This window comes from Gallus gallus, chromosome 8 (assembly GCF_016699485.2).
Source record: "Gallus gallus isolate bGalGal1 chromosome 8, bGalGal1.mat.broiler.GRCg7b, whole genome shotgun sequence".
NCBI lineage: Eukaryota > Metazoa > Chordata > Aves > Galliformes > Phasianidae > Gallus > Gallus gallus.
The window spans coordinates 16,158,816-16,178,691 of record NC_052539.1 but is presented as its reverse complement, the minus strand read 5'-3'; positions in this window follow the sequence as shown (position 1 = coordinate 16,178,691).

Below are 19,876 nucleotides of genomic sequence, written 5' to 3'. Positions count from 1 at the left end.
GTAGGCAGCATACTCCCAGTGTTTGCAGAAATACCGTTTGTTGGTTTGGCAGTAACAGTAATAAATATTTGTAATAACGTGTTCTTTTTAGAGCTTAGTTCATAGGAAGTCAATCCTTGCAGTGCAATATACGTATATTTGTTTTGTTTTATGACTCAGGTTAATTGCAGAAACTTTGGACATCTGTGCTGCAGCACTGCTGCAGGTGCACTCTTAGAAGAAAGTAGTCTTACACAGAATATAATATGTTAATTGTAATAGCAAGTGAGACAACAGACATTGTTCATGGCAAGGATTAAGTTCCTGCAGCTTTGAAAGATAATGGATGGGATGGGTGTTGCTGAATTCCCTTTGTCTATTTGATCTTAGCAGCTGTTTCTGAAGTTGGTGCTATTCGAATGAGAAATCCCCAAGTGCTTTGCTGTGTATCATGGGTTGGGTTTTGTTTATGTTTTAAAGGGCTGGCCAGGAACAGAGAAGTCTTTATGGGATGCTTTCAGGCAATAGAATCAGAGGAAACTCTACCTTATAAAAAGTAGCCTAACGCTGCTCTTCATTCATAATGCACTAACTCAGTATAACATAAGACTACCTAAGCCACGGTGACAAGAATCAAACCTTTTCAAAGTGGTTCACACCAAGGTGGTAGGTAGGTAGGATTTAGTGAGGAAAAAAGCGTGGTCCAATTGGAGATTTTGGTTCTTAAGAGATACAGTAGGGGACACCAAGAATTTCTTGTGCTCTCTTGAGCAAACTTACCATAAATATGCTGTAGCTGATGTCTGGTCTTTGACAGTAACCAAAATTTTAAGACTGAAATTCCTTGAACAGTTTTCTGTTTATTTTTCGTACTTATAGTTTCCTTGCCTGAGTTGAATCTAATTGATGGAATGATCTGGAGATTCACTTTGCATTGCAATTTTGCAGCTTAAAAAAACCCAAACAAACCAGTTTTGGTATTTCATAGCTGTTCCTTTCTGTGATATGGATCATTATTCTTAAAATTCATTTGTCATATTTCTTTTATAAACATAGCTTATAGAATAAATGGATAGAGAAATTTAGAAAATGTATGTATCCTTTATTCTTTGTTATTCTTTGCTAAAATAAAAATAATAATAAAAAAGTGGGATTAAAAAAGACACTGAAGTACCTGGAGGGGTGGGGATTAAAAGGATGCTTTGTGAAATAGAATACAAAATGCACCTCTATAAACTTAAAATTAAGTAGAATTAAACCGTAACATGGACAAGAAAGTAAAGAGGCAGCGACAATTCAGAAAGAGATGGAGTGATCCACACTGTGTTTGCACTTGAATTCAAACTCATCTTTTTAAGTACATTCAAAAATGCTGTTTGCTGGAGTGGTTTCTATAGCAGTGTCCTGCTTCATTACAAGTCAGCAGGGCTGATGAACCATCGACTAGCAGATGCTCATTAAAATGTCTGATCCTGTTATGCAATAGGCCAGTGGCAGTCTGCGACGCCTTTATTGTCTCTTGATGTAAGACCAGTGCATCTCAACAAAGCCCAGCTCATAGGGCTTTCATGTCTCTTTTGTGGACGTGCACAAAAATAACCTCATAAGCCAGGCTGTGTGTTGTACTGTGCACTGTAAGCAGTTTAAGTTCTGCTCTCAGTTGCAGCTCATTTATTAAAAGCTCCAGCTGTACAGTGAGCTTAACAGATACATCTACCTGTGCAGGGCCCATTGGAGGCTGAGTGCTTTCTGCCATCTCTGAAGATGCAGGCACCCACAGCAGGATTTAGGTGGAGTTTACATACCGCAGGTTACCTGTGTGATCCAGACCCTCCTCTTTCTCCCTGTATGACATCCACTGGCCCACTGTATAAAAGACTTTCAATTTTTGTCTGCAAGTCCTTCTGCCTCTTGCATTCTGTCTGTCTGACACTGGCATTTCAAGCCAATCTCTGTTAGATAATAAAAACTAGATAAAAGGAGGCTATCCTTCCCCAGGGGTTTGATCAAAGTGATGCACAACAACATTCATAAAGATATGCAGGGGATGGAATGTTGTTGCCCGGTAAGATCGTCCTCCCTTAAGTCTTCATATCAAAGGAGTACTACAGAACGCAAACTAAACATCAGGATTGAGGAAGGTGCAATACAAAAGGGGTGATGATGTTGCAAAATAAATAAATAAATAAATAAATAAATAAATCCAGGCTCCAGGTAAGCTGCGATAAGCACCTTGCTTGCAGTCACCAAAGCCTTTTATTGGATTTATCCCAAAGTGCTCTCGGGAAAAGAATACATCAGATGGCTACAACACATGTAGCAACTCGGGTTCGCTTCTGAAATCTTCTTTTAGACTTTTTTTTGGAGTTCAAGAAATTACTTCCATGAAGTAAGGAACAGCACAGACGATGCCACTTAATTCAACTACATTGAAGTGTTTCAGAGATGCAGAAATACTTCATTAAATACGCTGATCATAGCATCTGTAGCAACTCAAGACATGAAATAGCTGTTCTTCTTTACTCCCTTTCCCATGCTACACATACCCTATCTTCTGAGAACGTACACAATATTTTCCATTCCTGCTTCGATCTCTATGAGAAAAAGATTCACAAACATTTGTTCAAGACCTTACATTTATGAGATATTACTACAGACAGGGCTAAACATCACTGATTCTGGTGAACTCAACTGCTCCTTTTCATCAGGATAGCTGCTGAGACAGTTGGGCAAATACCATTACCAAACACTAGGGCATTCAGAAATGTTTGTAATTGTTGTAATGTGTTTGTAAAGAGGAAGAGCAAAAGTAGCATCAAGGAGTTGAAGAGAAACTCACGCATGGTTTCTGAAAAGCTGCAAAATAGCATTTCAGGGAAAAGTGGTGAATGAAAAATGAAGTGCAGTGTCCACAGAACTAGGCTCTGGTTTACCTGACTCCTCCCTGGTCACGACAACAAGACTTATTTTATCATCAGCAATTAAGCATGTCTGCATCATTGTTCAGTTGCCCAAAGTAACATGCAGAACTTCAAACTCTCTTTGGCTATGAGATGAAAAAGGAGGAGGAGCTATAATTAATATTATTATATTAAACGCATGGGAAGCGAGGCAGCAAAGCATTAAGTGCATATTCATAGAATGGCTTAGGTTATTTTCAGGAGAGTCCATTTCACAACCAGGAGGTGTAATTTGTCTTCTTGGCTACAATTTCAGATCATCAATTTCTTTTAAATTAAAAGTCAATATAAATATGCCTCTGACTCTCTCACACAAGCTTACTATTCATTTTCCACTCCTATGGAGCAGCACTGGCTTAAGAATTACCAGGAACCTTCGTGCAGGTACAAATGTCCTACTTCCACAAGGAGATTCACTGCACCATCATTTATTGACTGCAAAGAAATTACACAAGCATCAGAAGAGAAGAATTAAAGCTTTCATCTGCTGCCACTACGAACCACACAGGGAAAAGATTTAGGAACATAAAATTTCCATAATGACACTCCACCACAGTACAGTCCTTTCAGAGCGAGGCCCACAAAATAAATCTAAATGTCAGAAAATCAACAGATTGTAATGATTTCAGTCTTGCATCTCTTCAGCTGGTCTGTGACTAGCTTGCAGAGCAATTAAACAGCAGTTATCCACTATGAGCACAGCTGATACTCCTGTTCTTAAGTGTCCTCAGCTGCAACTGGGTTCAAGTGACTCTGCTCCCAAGAGGGGTGCTCCATGTAGCACTGCTGAACTGCAGTGTGAGCTGGGGAGAGCTTGCCACTTGAAGTCACTTAAATCAAAATCCCTTTCTTTGCTTTAGGATGAGCTCAACAAAAGCATAGGAAAACAATTTTGTCTATGGTTCTATATTACTCAGTCTAGCAAACGATGATTCACGTAAGTACTACACGCACAAATACTGTTCTCCAGTAGGAAAAAAAAAAAAGACTGTTGAAACAGATCACCAGCTGAAACCATTTTGCAAAAATACCGTATTCAAACTGACATCTTAAAAATAAAATCACTTTCTGGTTAAAATGTAGGAAAACATTTTGGAAATGAGCAGTATCTCTCAGCTGTGCTGAGAAATACCTCTGCTGCAGAAAGGAGATGGCGTGCCTCTGCATACTGTGCCTCCAAGAGAAGCAAGGACAGCAACAAAAAAAAGAAGCAAAATAGTTTGAAGCCTGAATGTTTAAAGATGATATCAAAATCTTCGTAACGTGAGTTGTTTTCTCCTTAGTTCCTAATCTGAAACCTGCCCAAAGAAACTTCTCTTTAACTTATACCCACCCAGTTTAAGCGTAGCAAACGCTGCTAGCACAATAGCTCTCTGTGACTAGAAAGACAATTGTAACTTGTTCTTAATGCTCTTGTGGGTAAGTAGTTCAAGAAAGGTTTTCTGTTATTTGAAGATACAGAGTGAACTGCTTTAAAACTGCACGGAGAAAAACAAACAGACCTTGGAAAATGTCCCTGAGTGAAATCATTCGTGTAGAAGTGGTGTCAGAGGGTGCATTCCAGTAAACACCGCAACAGCCCACTCATCGCTTCAGGGGTTTTTTGAGAGGCTGTAGAAACAATGTCAGGTTGTGTGTTGTGGGGATGGTAACAGCTGCCTTGCTCATCGCTTTGGCCGCTGGCTAGGCTGGGATACATAGGTTGTTTGCCAGGTCTCTCTTAAATCAAAACTGACATTCTACTCTGTACACCCAGATTTACAAGAAACTGAAGTGTTCTGCTAAAATGAGGCCCAAGAAATCTGTTTATACAGCTTTGGTTGAGCATATGAAGAACCCGCAGTGAAAAAAAAAAGGCCTATATTTTTTTAAGAAATAGTATCAGGGAACACGGTAGGAATGGTTTGTTGTCATATCAAAATAACCTAAATAAACTGCAAAAGAAACAATAGGACGCACGGAAGGTTTGTGTTGGGTTTGATCAGAAGTTATACTGCCGCTTTTGTCTGTCTGTGCATAGATGACAGTCACATTCCCTGGTGACTGAAGTACACATGCTGGATTTTGAAATGGAGTTATAACATCTATGGTTACAAGATGAGGTTAGGGACGCCCCGGCTGGAGTAACACGATCCTGATCTTAATTTCAGACAACCAGCATTTGTGTGTGTGTGTGTGAAATTGCCAGTAGAAGGAGGAATAACGGTGTGCATGCATTTCATGAGGAGAGGAAAAGAAGAAAAAAATCTTTCATTTCCCTTGTATAGTATCTGTAGGAAAGTGCTCGTGTGTGACACCATAAGCTAATGTAGCGCGAAGTTTTAGAGCAGCCAACCGAAGGTATTGCTGTCTGCATTTGCTGCCTTCACCCCTTGCTGGAGGTGAGGTCTCGAGGACAGCAGTGAGAGCAGCTGACAGCAGGATGCTCCCTCCCCCCCCAACCTTGGTACCAGCACCAGGAGAGAGGTCTGCAGGGTGGGAAAAGCACGGGGAATTAACCACCGGTTTGAAAGAATCCTGCACAGTTCCAGCGCAACCGAGTGCAAGAAGCGTGGTGGCTTTGGTGCTGTCACCTAGCACAAAGGTGGAAGGAAAGCCTCCGCCTTTTGCAGGTGCACCCTGCGAACAGCCCAGCACCCGGTTCTCAGCGCTGCAGGGGGCAGCGCTTAGGGGGGGGTCGTTCGTCTCAAGGAGATCAAGGCGAGCAGCGGCTCCGAGGGAAATCAAGCGACTGCGTGCAGTGAAAGCCACGAATCATTTCAGAACCAGCCTCCTCTGGTTCGCTCTGCAGCAAATCGCACGTGCTGCCGCTGTTGCAACTGCACCGCCCGAGGCGCCGAGCCGGCCGAGGCGTTTCGGTGGAACAAGAGTGGCACCCAGCGGTCAGGAGCCGAAGCTCGGGGCGGGCCGGCAGCGGGCCGCGTCCATCCCGGCGCTGCTTGGGGCTGCCAGGCTCCGCTTCGGTGTGCTGCGCCGGCGGCCCGGCCAACACAGCAACGGACGTTGCACAGTCCGGGGATCAAATGGTGAATTCTGTGTGGCCCGAAGGAATTGTAGAGAGGGCATCGCGGACTCTGGTGCAAACGCACTTGATTTGAAGGCCCTGTTCTTGTGATGAGGTCAAGGAAACTGGAATGTGGCATTGCAGCCAGGCTCTGTTTGGTGCCGCTGATAAATCAGCAGATGTAATTCTTGGAAGGTTGTAAATCCTTGATGTGTTTTTTTTGCCGTATCTCAGTGAGTTGTGTCATGTCTCCTTACAGGCCATACTAGGAAAACACCACTGGATGGAGTAGCTTTATGCCAGAGGGCACCCCTTTAAGGTTAGGTGGAGAGCAGCCCTTTGCACTGGGCTGATCACCGCAATGCCCATCGCCTCACCTGGGAGCTGGTCCTGGCTGGCCTGCCGCTTCTGGCTCCCCAGCCCCTACAGAACTGAAGAACACAATTTTGTCCTTTAGATTTTTTTAAAAACCAGGTTTTACTCCACCAGACCCCCGGGGAGCTCATTTGCACCCATCTTCTGCTATTTTATTTAGATTGCAGCTAAAGCAACAAACCTGACCCTGCCTGCGTAGTGACCAAGGTACCTGCTACGGTCTCATTTCTGCAGCAAACAAAATGCTAAGACTGAGATGCTGCCATACCTCTGGACAAAAAAATATGCTAAGCAAAGCTAGTAAGTAGAGTAATTTTCCCCTCAGATATACTACCAACAACTCAAAGGCCTAAAGATTTATCCATGGGGCTTGGTTTTCGGTTGTCCATCTTTGCATTAACAATTGGGCTACATTCACATGCCCAGCAGTGAGAAAATTAAGTACATATAATCCTGGACTCAGATCTCTGGAGTATTAATACACCATCCTTGATTCTCACAAATATGCTCTGAGTGGTTTATCTGTATCATTTTCGCCTTATAAGCTAAACTTAGCTTTTACTTTTGAGTAACATCAGAAAATATAAACCAAAACTTTCCAGCTGTCTGTTATGATAACTTATACTTAGGTCAGAAATGAATGATAACTATAAGCTCTGTAAGGCTTAACACATTAATGATTTATACACTGCCTTAAAGACAAAGTTTGTATTTCCTGCCAAATACAGAAATACATTGAATTTAAAGTGTATCTCATGACATCCAGGACATCCGACAGAAAAAAAAAATAATCAATCAATCAAATGGACAAACAAAAAAACTCTGCACAAACTCTTTGGGAAGTTCAAAAGAGTTTACTGTCCTTTAAATTAATTACACGGCTGCCAAGTGGCAGAAGGGATGTAGAATGGGGGGGAGGGGGAATCTTGTTCTGCTGTGGTTAAGTTGATGCTTTCTGATAATAAAATATGTCTGCTGCTATCCCATATGTCGTGTGTATTTCCTGTATGAAATTCTGGATTCTGATTTTGTACAGATTTACCACCACCACCTTTCTTTTTCTTAAAATGTGTTATGTCCCTACCCTGTCCACGTTGAAGTAAATGTAAAGCTTCCCACTGACTGCAGTGGGAATCGGATTAAGTCTCTAAAACAACAATTACATGGCTAATTGCTTTTTACTGCTCACTTAAAAATGCATTCTTTGAAACAGTACCAGTATTTGTAAAAGGCTGAGAGTTTAATGTGGCCAACTATTTAGGTTATTTGGAGACCTATTTTCCACTAGTGCCTGGGGATTTAAACAAATGCTATAAAAAAGTGTTATTTACATTCTGCATTTGTAACAGAAGTGTTTATATGGCACCGCTGTTCTTCACAGTGATTTCCTCTACATAGCAAAACTCACTGCTTTGGAGTCAGTGGGAGATCTGCTATTGGCTGCGTTCTAACTGGAACTGGGAACTAATGCAAGGAAAAGGCAGTGCAGGTTTCCAATAATTCAGGGGAAAAAAAGAAAAAAAAAAGAAAAAAAGAGGAAAAGAAGAAAAAAAAAGAGGAAAAAAAGAAAAAAAAAAGGAAAAAAAGAAAAAAAAAAGACAAGTGTTGTGAAAGACTCTTCACAGAGCTGTGCTACTGGCTCTCACTCCTGAAGATCATCCTTACCTGTCTACTCCAGTCCTGAGAGCCTCTTGAGCAACAAAAGACTGTGTGTCAGTTTGGCAGTGACAGTAACCAACGCCTGAAATGACTGCGGTACACTGACAGTAGTTTGGAGAACTTCAACACTATTCTGCAAGTGGCAATATGTACCAGTTCAGTGCTCTGAATTGCAGTCCTCTAGAATGAGTGCATACAAAACGCACATGAAAGCGATCAGAAGATTCTGCAGAAATTAATTAACCATCAGTGAGCCTTTACTTGGCCTCCAAGAATGAAATAAGTAGTCACCGAAGGAAAACAGCACAATCCTCTCCCCGTAAAATCTACTGAAAGAAACAATCTAATCAAAATAACTCTGAGTTTAACAAGCATGGCCAGGAGGAGGTCTGCAAGATCTGAGTTTGGCTGCATGCCTAATGCCTGCTACTACAGAAGCTATGACTTTCTTCATTACCAGCATCCCTCCAGAATACAAAAACCCAATCTCTGCCACAGAGCTCCCTCAATATGTAAAGTGCAAAGATTAGGAATCCTTTTAAACATGTATAGCAGGAACCCTCTGCATAGGCTTAGGGATAATTCTGAATAATACTGTTGGACAACATGGGGAGGCAAGTCAAATCTGGGGGAATAGATGAAAACGCTTAAAGAATTTTCTCTGCCTATAGATCTATTGATGAAAAATGCATTGAGAGTAGATGGCCTTAAAAAAACGTTTATCTACACACAAAATAACTGATGAATAACTAAAATGAGCACGCTGTGAGTACAGAAATTAAACTGGGGAGTATCTATACACCCATAGAATCAGCATTACTTCAGAGTGATGTTTATGCAGATTCTCTAAGAGGACCAGAGCTCTCCAAGAAATAAAAGCATGTTATCTCATGACAGTACACTGATAGACACACTGTTCAGATTTAAAAGCATTTTAAGAACATAACTGTAGTAATTCTAAAAAAGCCACAACAGTTTTGGTATACAATACTATTCCTTGAGCTGGTATTAAAGTAAAATATACTCTTCTACTAATTTAGTAAAGGTAAATAACTTAAGAGCAACCTAGTAAAATATCCCAAAGTTAAGACTGGCACATGAGCACTTTGTTTTCCAGGAATCTTTGATAACTGTAAAAGGTTTTTCCTTTTACAAAAGCATGGGCTGAGAAGATGGCTCCAAACCTTTATTTTCTTTATTTGCAGCCCTACATTTCAACCTTTGATTGCAACCACAGTTTTACCCTAAAAGCTTTAACTTTTATGCAGTTTAAAATCTCATGGTCAACTTTATCTGCAGAGCATAATTTTCTGTGTCATTACCATTTGATTAGCAAGATGTTACTCTGATGCCAGCGCAAACATTTTCAGTACAACTAAGAACCTTGTGAAACTAGAGCAAGGGCAATGCTGGAGATTGCTGAACACAGCAAAATGGAAGGACATTAATGTGTGATGTAATGATGCTTAACTTTGTCATATACTATAACGGCACTAGATCAAGGATTTCTGGACTAAGGAAAAGTGGTTGTGTGGCCAGATAGCCAAGATAAAAGAAATGACCTGTTGCATCCACGCAGCTGGTTAGTTGCATCAAACGATTCTCCTCATCAAACCCATTTTCTCAGTGATGCTCTCCCTCTTGCTGGAGCTGGGCAGAATCTCACTCCTCAGCGCTGTGGTCAGAAGAACAGCATTACATTTGACCAGAAAATTCCAAGAGAAATGCAAACATAACACAGCTATAAAATAAACCCAACAAAAATGATATCCCACAAGCTCTGTCATTGTTCATAGAATCATAGAATGATTTGTGTTGGAAGGGACCTTTAAGACCATCTAGTTCCAAATCCCTGCTGTAGACAGGGACACCTCCCACTAGACCAGGCTGCTCAAAGCCCCATTCAGCCTGACCTTGCATGCTTTCAGGGAGGGAGCATCCACAATCTTGTTGTTTTTATCATTTTACCTCACATCACCCCAGCATTTTTTCCAACATAAAGAATGATGATTTTAGAGCTCATTGCCCAGCTTTCACTGAGCCAAGGTCCATTCCTATGGCAACAGGAGATGCAGCTGGCCATGAGGTTGTCAGAAGGCTACAATGCTCAGCTCCGGTGCCTACGCAGTACAAGGTGTAGCTGTTTGGTCAGAGTTATACACTGGGACGTGATTGCTGACATTAGTTTGAATAGACTGTGGATGTGATGGCTCAGGTGGCCTACAGAAGAATTTGTTCATTATAATAAACATTGGTTAGATGGAAGCACTGGTTTAGAAGCCCACGAAGTGCCCACGATCAGCAGTGATTTCTGTTTTGCTGGCAGCAGGACAAATGTCTCTAGCTTGCCTTGCCGCTGGCAAGACCAAGAGCAGCAGCCAGGGATGCTGAGCTGCCCTCTGCACCAGCAGGGCTGACGCAGGCAGCAGAACCCAGTTAGACACAGCTAACCCAGCTGGGGGTACCCTAGCCCCCCAAGTGACCCACGGGTGCAACTGGATGGAACTGTCCTATCCTTTCCCCATGACCAAAAGCTACCTGCAGAGACTTTCACCGAAGCCCTCCTGGCCCACCTGCTGCCTGCCCTGCAGCATGCAGCAATAGCCAGCGCAGCACATGTGACATGCAGGACATGGCATAGAGACTTTGTACCTCTAACAGGATTTTCTGCCTGCACAAATGCCAAAAGTGTAGCACAGCCTGCTCCAATTTAGAGCATATTGAATTGTAAGGAACTAACTAGAAAAGTACATGGGGAGTGTGGCATAACACTGAGCAGCATATGGGTATTCTGGTTTCTCATGCCCACATTATGTCTAGCATAAATAAGCTCATTTCTCACTGACATAGTCTTAAATTATTCCATACTGAAATGGAAAAGAGGACCATGCTCATCTTCCACACCATCAAGTAAAAACTAGTTGTCTGAAGCCAGAAAACACTCCCCTGACAGCCTTAGCACATGCCATAAATCTTTCCCTGGGCAATGATTTTCCTCTTACTGCACCGCCTGTCCTCTGACTCAGCAGAAGGTTACCAGCAGGATGACATGGAGAACTGTGCTCCAGACACAGAGCACCTCCCCTCCTGGCTGCACAGCCTGGCCTTCTCCTGCCAGAGTCCCTCCTGGCACGACAGCGCTTTCAGACATCCTCATTGTGCTCACACAGCCTTCTCCTGGAGCCTGCAAGTAATGAAGAAGCCGCACCAGCTGCCAGCAGAGTGCCCTTTGGACTAACATTTTTCAAGTGGCCTGCTGTGTCAAGTCCCTAATTGCACTAATGGACCTAATGAACCGAGCCTCCCAGGGGCAGCCACGCTGACAAAGTTACTTAAAATTGAACTGAACACAATGCTTGGGAACACAGTGACAGAGCAGCCCTGCCCAGAGAGGAGGCAGCATGGGGGCCTGCTCACCCCCCACCAGCTTTCACCCCGAGGACCTCATCGATCGGGAGGGGCTGTGTCACTTCTTAATGTCAGTGAGCTGCATACAGGCAGGCAAGCCTTTCATTTCTTGATGTACCCAAGCCTGAAGTTTATTTATCAGCTGTCCACTAGTTTAATATCTGTTTTGAGCTGTTTTCTGTGATGATTGCACTGCTTGAAATGGGGTTGCATAGCACACAGCTTGCTTCCTGGTCCTGAGGTGATCTTTAATTGACGAGCAGCCAGGCACCGGTTGGATGCTCAGAGCTGTTTTAATAATAAAACAGGTTATTTCTGTGTCTCTGCTGCTGTAACTGCCTGTTCGTTTCCATAACATTTTTTTCTCACTAGGGCAGAGCAAGGCAGGACTCAGCTGCTGAAGAGCTGGGCTGTGGCTGAATGCCTGCTGCCATTGGGGCCTGGTCACCAGCCTGCCTGTGGGCGCTGGTCAGTCACTGACTGCGGGGACACGGGCTTTGTTGTGCTGCAGTTGCTATGGATATGACTTAAAAGTCATTCAATCCCACTTAAGCAAACTTTAACAGACAGCAGCAATTCATGAGTCTTTCACATTTTTCTCCAGTTACTCTTGCTCCTGTCTGTAACTGCAAATATTTACATGCGGGCCAGGATAGTTTATCCTTCAAGTAGCCTTAATAGCAACGTCCCTTAGAGATCTTCAGCCCCGCTCACAGAAACCTCACCCTGCTTCAAGGAAGAGCATGAGATGTTAACCCGTTGGGTAGGAACAGGAATTGTAGCTTATTGTCTACAGATATCACCTACTCAGGACCAGCAGGAAAGATGGAGTTCTGCTGCATGATGTCATGATATGAAATATTGATAAAACCAGGACACGATACCTGGTGCTTGCTCCCACCAGAGCCCACAAAGCAAGGAGGTGGAGGTTTCACACCCCTGACCAGTTGTCTGCAGCAGCACTGGAGAAAGAGATGATGCTAAATGGACAGAGCAGCGCTCCTTGGAGGCACCCACACACACTTGTCCCCACTCATCTCAAACCACTCTGCAGTGCTGTTTGTCCTCCATCATGTGGCTCTAGCACCCAGCCAGGTACTCAGTGGCTTCCTGGGTGGTCAAGTTTCCTGCAGCTGCCAGCTGTACTGCTGTCCTCCAGACACCTCCCGAGTGCCAGAATGCCCCAAGCAGAATGATGGTGTTTGGTAGCTTTCATCACCTTCCTCAGCCAGTGAAGCAGATGGGGAGCTAACAGGCTGGACAGATGCTACTCTGTATAAGCAATAAGAGGCCAAGAATTTCTCAGAATTATTTCTGTGGGGTTTTTTGGCCTAATTTTCCCCTGTAAGCTGAGAGGCAGCTTCCTACAGAGAAAACTAGAGGTCTGCAACTGCAGCAGCATCTGGAAGCTGTGTCATAGCCTCATACAGCAAGAGGAACCCCAGAGGAGATGGATCGCTAGTTTGAGGCTTGTGTGCATCACAGAGCACCTTAATTAAGCTATCCCATGAGTTCTACGCAATATCATATGCATTCTAATAGCCTGTGTGCAGAGACTGTCCCCTCCTGTGCAGATACATGCAGTAAGGTGACCCTAAAGGAAAAGCTTTGTGAGATTCTTCATGAGAAGTAAGTAGAGTGCTGTACTTTGTGCACAGTGGGTTTTCTCCCTACCACCCTCCATTCTGAAGTTGTTCTTTGGCTCTGGACAGCCTCTCCTCACACTACCTGCACTTCCCCAGGGAAGGATGACTTGGAGTTGCTCTTCATAGGAAACAAATTGCGTGTCTGGGTAGTTGATACAGCTTTTGATGCAAAGCAGTGGGTGAATTGCTCTGATGCTGTTGGTTGATACACCCTTAGCTTCTCCTACCCTGTGCAAACAAAGGAAGTGACAGATAAACACCAATCTTTCCCAGGTCTGCTGTAATGCACTTTCACCCCTGATTTGCAACAGGTACTCTGTTAGGCAGCACTTTCTCCCTCGTGCCCCACCCACCTTCCCAACTCTCACTTCCAGGATCACTGCTGCTGAAGGTCTGTGCTACATCACTTCTTGCAGCAAGGAATCAGCTGGGGAGACATCTCTTCAGGCTTGGCAGGAAAGGTGCCTTGAACGCGGCTGCACAGCCACTGAGGAGGCTGGCAGAGAGGGCTCAGTGGAATGGGACTGGGTGGAGAAAAGCTGGAAGACAAAAGAGAAGAATGAATTGTCCATTGACAGGCAGCAATACTCTCCAGTTAGGGCAAGAGGAGCCGTGTTTTGACTCCAGTGGTGAAGGGACTATATGACCTCTAGCAGCAAGAGTACAGGAGCGTTTTGCAGCACTGCTGGCCTCACTCCCTCCTGTCTGAGCTCCTGCCCTTAGGGTCCAGGCTCAAGATGCCACATCAACAGCACCATGGCACAGCAGCTGCACAGCTGGACTCATGTGCCCTCCCAGCTCCAATCGTACAGCAGCAGTCCCGGAGAAGTCAATGTTTTCACACTTAATAGCAGTGTCCTCAGGATTCTCTCTGCAGTCTGAGCCCTTTGCGGCAACATACAGCAGCTACTGTTTCCTTTTCTGTATTTCAAGGACACCTTCATCTGTAGGTACACATAGCACCTCACCAGCACTGGAGGAGAATGTAAAATAAGATAAGGCAATGCTGATAAGAGATTTTGATATAGAGGTTACAGTTTGCTAATGAAACGACAGACCTTGTATTTTAACTTGCCCCAGCGTTAAAAATCTCCCTGCTGTTGGCTGTTAGCTCTTTCATTTCAGTTACACCCATCTGCTGTTTCCAAATACAGCGGCACAGCTGGCAGAGGGCTGGGCACGCCCGACTGGAGCTTGTGCTGGCCCTTCCCTGTCACCAGCACCCTGTTCAGCTCACCAGCCTTGCACTCCCTCTTCTATTCAGGGGAGAAATGAGCAGAAGATGGAGTGGAGCCTCGGCACAGGCCTGGGCTTGCACTCATACCCTGCACCAATCTCTTCCAAAATTCATCCCTGAGCAGGGGCTGGCCAGGCAACGTGGTTCCACAAGACGCTGGTGCCACCTCAGCCATTGCTGGGATGTGGAGGCAGCCCAAACCTGCAGCTGCCTGCCCTGACTGAGAGTGCAATCGTTTCCAGCTTAGGAGAATGAACGCCACGACCTGCAATCCTTCATCTTTTGTGTTGCCAGCGACAGCTTTGTGCAGGGTGCCAGATCACACGCTTTGAGACCGGTTTGGTGCTCAGAGCCTTATCAGTGGCCACATCTCCTCACTCCACTCCCCTGCCCTCCCCTCTGCACACCGACCCCTGCCCAGCACAGCCTGAGGGCCCAGGGGGCCTGGCAGGTGGGTGCTGTGCAGCACAGGCCCGGAGTGGTGCCGTAGCCCTCAGTGGCCCGAGGCCAGCAGGCACTGAACAATGCTGGAGCCGTGGGAGCACCGCGTTCCGTGCCGGGACGTGCTGTGCTGCGCCTGGCTTCAGCTCACACAGCACATGGTCCAGACAGTGGCTGGTTCCCCAGCACTGCTCAGCATTTGGCTATAGGTTGTCGTGAGGTCAGGGGGTGACGCAGAAGATGGGAGGTGGCTTGGCCTAAGCACTGCTGTACGCATACCGTGTGAAGCAGCCCGGTCCTGGGAGCTGTGTCCCGGTGTTGGGAATGAGCACACACAGGATGCCAAGGCCACATTTACATAGACGGTACACATCTGTAGGTGGCTTGTAAACACTGACAGATCGTTGTTTAAATCAGAAATAAACAAATCATCACATTTACAAATATAGATGTGTACAGCCTCTCCAGTGTGCAACAGTAACATCCCAGAGCTCCTATGAATAGTAACATTCCTAAAATCTCTTCCAAATAAAGTTCTATTGTAACAAAACTTGGCTTATCTTTACTGGTAATCAGCTTACACCACTCTTTGAGGAAGACTACTAAATAAGACCTTTCACAGCTGCTACTGTCAGACAGTAGTATTTTTGCTTCTGGAACCATGGCATTTAACAGATGGAGAACCAGATAATGTAATGCTATAGCATTCACAAATAACATTTCAAAAGTGGTAGTCATGGTCTTTAAATAAAACTGGGCAAAGCAGAGCTGAGTCAACTGCAGCTCCTGGATCAAAGGAAGATCCAGTCGATTTGGCTTTGAGAATGTCAAAAACGGTCCTTAAAAGTACTGGGATAGTATTTAAACCCTATACCTGGGAGACAGGTGAGTGTCAGCGAGCTCTCCAAATGCAGTGCAGAACAGGTGGGAACCCCCAGTATGGATGGGAACTGTCTACTGCACCCTGTCTGGCCAGCACCACCAGGGCTCCACCAACAAGCTGCTGCTTGCTCTGCTCATCCCTTCCAAAAAATAAAAAAGTATAAATCAAGAGTTGTAGGAAGCTTCCAGGTGTATGTGGTGCACGGGTGGCCCCAGCCACTGCAGCACCTCAGGAGCCCCAAGGTCCATAACTTCACCATGATATCTCCCACTTGAATCTATGCAGAAGTGCACAGAAATCAAAGGTGCAGAACACAGCAGTGACAGCTCTTTGCTGGGAGCATCACTACCTTGCTTTTCATAAAGGTAATGCATCACAGAGGTGCTGCTTGTCTCCCAGCCAAATGTAAGGATCAAATAAAGTATTACCATAAACCCAGTTTACTGCACTGGGTGTGTCATCTCCAGTGTGTAGATGCAAATAGGCACTGGATTCACCTTGCCTTTTGACATAATAGTCTCACAGTGAAGACCGAAGTGAATCAACAACCCTTCAGGGTAGCTCCTGATGGAGCACATTGCTGCCATTTGTATCAAATCAGGGTATGCCAGCACAAAGGAAACCACAACAAGTCAAAATATTTGGTGTGACTGCTGCTAGGATTTGGCATAAGCAGCTCTTATCTCCAAGTGTTATCTCAGCCCTGGCACCTTTCCTGAACAGCATTTGGGTTTACTCCCTGAAAGCTCTGAGCTTTGAGTCTGAAGCTCACACTGATCCTGCAGAGGGTGAGGAGGAACAGAGAGGGCAACAGCAAAGAGGACAGAGAAGCAAGTTCCCTTCCATCAGACTCCTGTCTGGCAACCCTAGCAGTCATTTGGTCTCACTATTCATTTAAACTTGAACCAGAGGGGATGCCAGCCCAAATGCTTTGCTCAGGGATGATGAAACTCCAGTCTCCCTCCCACTACAAATGAAGTGGACCTGGAATTAATTCCTGTCTGACCGTTATTGACAAGGTTATTAAGTGCTTTGATAACTCAGTAAAGAAGCAGCTTGTAGATGTCACTAAGATAGATGTCCATCTCTGCATAAGTCACCTTTAGGAGGACCACAGACCGTGGTCCTACTAATGCACAGAAAGGTGGCTGAAGCTACTTCACCTTGACAATTCCTTAATTTTGCTGACTGTGTATTGGGATGAAGACAACTGATTCTGGTATTTTCTTAGCATTGACTGGGTGAGAATACAGTGAGCAGAGGTGCAGTGATGAAGGGGCAACAAGGGGTGCCATGAAACAGCAGGCGTGAGGCTCAGGAGAGGCTCCCAATTTCCATTTTAATTTTAAAGAACAATCATAAGCACAGGGTCTACTTCTATTTAGCTGAAATATTTACATTCACCGGCATCTAACTAACATATGTAAACATTAGACTTTTCTTGCTGTTACTGTCAGTTTCTGACCTTGCAAAAACCCAAGACAAAAATGCCTGCTCAACCATATCTATTTCTTCTTGTGGCTCTCTGGTCTGTGAAATTGGAGGGTTGCTCTAGCATCCAGTGCTGCTGGAATTTATCTGTTTAGAGAGAAGAGTGGTTTAATGTGTGCTTTGAAGAACAAAGCAGAACACCAAAAAATTACATAGGCTCTGCGAAGAGATTATACAGGAGAAAATGGGACAAAACAGTGTAGGTCACATTTTGGACATAATCCAACACTGAAAATCTCTGATTTGTAGGCCCAAATGTTTCTTCTTTAAAATCAACAATTGTGTCTGGGGGGGATTAGCTCACGGACCAATCCAGCCTTCCATCACTGTGCCTTTCCTGTGCCTGTTGGTACCACCAATGCAATGGGAACATTTGTCCTGTAGCAGAAACTTACAGTCTAAAACCAGACATTAACATCTTGATCTCACGAATGCTGACGCATGCTTGGCTCCTTTCACAAGAAACATCTCCTGAAAGCAAAACAAATACGTAAAAATGACAGCTAAGCACACATTTGAGAAGTTGCAAGTTCACAGTCTACAGAGCCTTTATCCTTTAGGCACAAAAACTTACATTTCAGATTAAATTAACTCATTTATACCTGTGGGAAAAATGATAGCCCTGTATCACCAAGTGCACTGTACAAACAAACACACTGACATTCATAACAACTGATGCGTTAATCGGAATTTGAATAGAATCATTTAAGCATTAATAACATTTCCATCTCTGGAGGTCAAGCCTTTTACTCCCCAGTGTTTTGACATCCATTAGTAACTGAACATACTTCTAACAGAGACCTAATTAAAGGCAAATGTTTGTTTGCATAAATATCCGTGGAAGATGGAGATGAGACTAACTCCACGGTACTGTAAGAATCTAGCCTATAGAGGAGATTATTAACATTTAGGGTCAAGAAAAAGACCTTGTCTCAAGGGGGTAGATCTGTATTCTGAACCCTTGTTTGTACAAAATGCAACGTGGGGTGAGAGCACCAGCTCTTCCAGGCCACTATCTCACATCCTACCACAGGAGGTTTAGAAAGAAAGCAAAACAACCTCCCTAGATGAGAAGCATAAACGCAGGAGATCACCTACCAGAACCCCAACTAATTGCTTATGCTCAGAAACATAACCTCCTTATTTTCACATATGTCAGAGCAAGTGAGGAAAAGCAGAGAGGTCAGAGAAGATTAGCAGGCTGACATAGTCTTGGCCTACAGATGGGCAAAGAAGTATTTTTAGAGAAGATAAACTTATCTATGGTTTCAATGAAGCTAACATTGAAGTTAAATTACAGCCATGAGTGAGAACAGATTAATTAGTGATTAGTGCACTATTACATGCACTGATTTTCTCACAGGGCGGTACAGCAGAGCCTTAAGCACGTAAGTGGAGAAATTGTTGAAATCTAGTTCAGAAAAAAATTCTTCTTAACACAGCTGTGTGCTGAATGTGGCACTGGTTAGTTTGAAAATGAATTTATTTCAATATACACAGGATAAGTACCCCTAGATGCCTATTCAACACAGTCCAAAGTAGCATACATGCAGGCTGCAAAAGAGAATTTCTAAATAGGTAGGAAGAAAACAGATGCTTCTGCCTGCTGCAGAGAAAAGAAACACCCTCATGCTATAAAAAGATGTATAAAAGGAGCCTGGGGAGCAATTACTACTTGAAAGATCAGCTGGGTGTTATGAGGAATGGCTCAAAGCATGGAAGTGTCTGAATTTGTTGTCTTCCAAAAGACTACAGGGAGGAGGGGGCTGGGAAGTGCAGCATGACCTAATTCCTCATTTCAAGATGGATTTCCCCCCCCCCCTCTTTTTGTCTTTCCTGACAGAAGCAAAGCATAACATTCAAGGAGGACCATTTTACAAAAAATTCTAGTAAGCAGATTGTCTGTGTGACTCTATAGAATAAATGGATGAAATCATTCAGCTTCTAAGTAATAGCAAGTAGCAAGTCTTCTCTACTTACTACCAGCGTTCATCACCCAGAGCTGTTTTTTCAGCAAGACTGGTTTTCCACTACAGTCCACCATCTGACCTCAACAACAGGCATAAGGAGGGATTGGGCATAAGGGGGAAAGTGGAATTGCTTCTTTCACACGATTTAGATATGATCATTACAGGCTAAGATAAATAACACAATTTGTCTACCTTCCCCTTTTTAGAATGTCCATATATTTTCAATTTGTAGTCTCGTTTTTACAAGTAGCACTTCCTCTGGGCAAGACCAGGGTCTCACTCACAGCGCATCCTTTCTAGGATAGCGGCCAATAGCCAGAACTGTGGGGTAAGAGCATAAAAAGTATACATAGGTCACTCTGAAAGCAGTGCTTCCTATTTGCTTCCATGGAAACCACAACCGACACAAAGAACAAAATAATGCTGTTCGATAGAGAAAATTCTCACCCTAAAAACACTGTTTTCAACATAGCCGCTACCGTGAGTGGTGCATTTCCACCAGCACTGAAAAGAGCCTGCATGCTGTGCTCATAACAATCTGCATCTCTGGAGGTGACCCGCTGCCGCCACTGCTGAAACACACCACCCACTGCCTCACTGCGCTCACATCCGCTGTATGGTCTCCATCAGCGTTCAGCGAGCAGCAATAAAAGTCAATGGGCGCCACTTTTTTTTGGCACAGAGGAATTCAGTGACACAGCTTGGTGTCATCCACGCTTCCATTCTGCCAGACTGCCCCTCTGCTGCTGTCTTTCACATGGAAACAACAGTTATTGATGGAAAGGTTCAACCTCTACTGCCGTCCCACCAACATCTGCCTCTG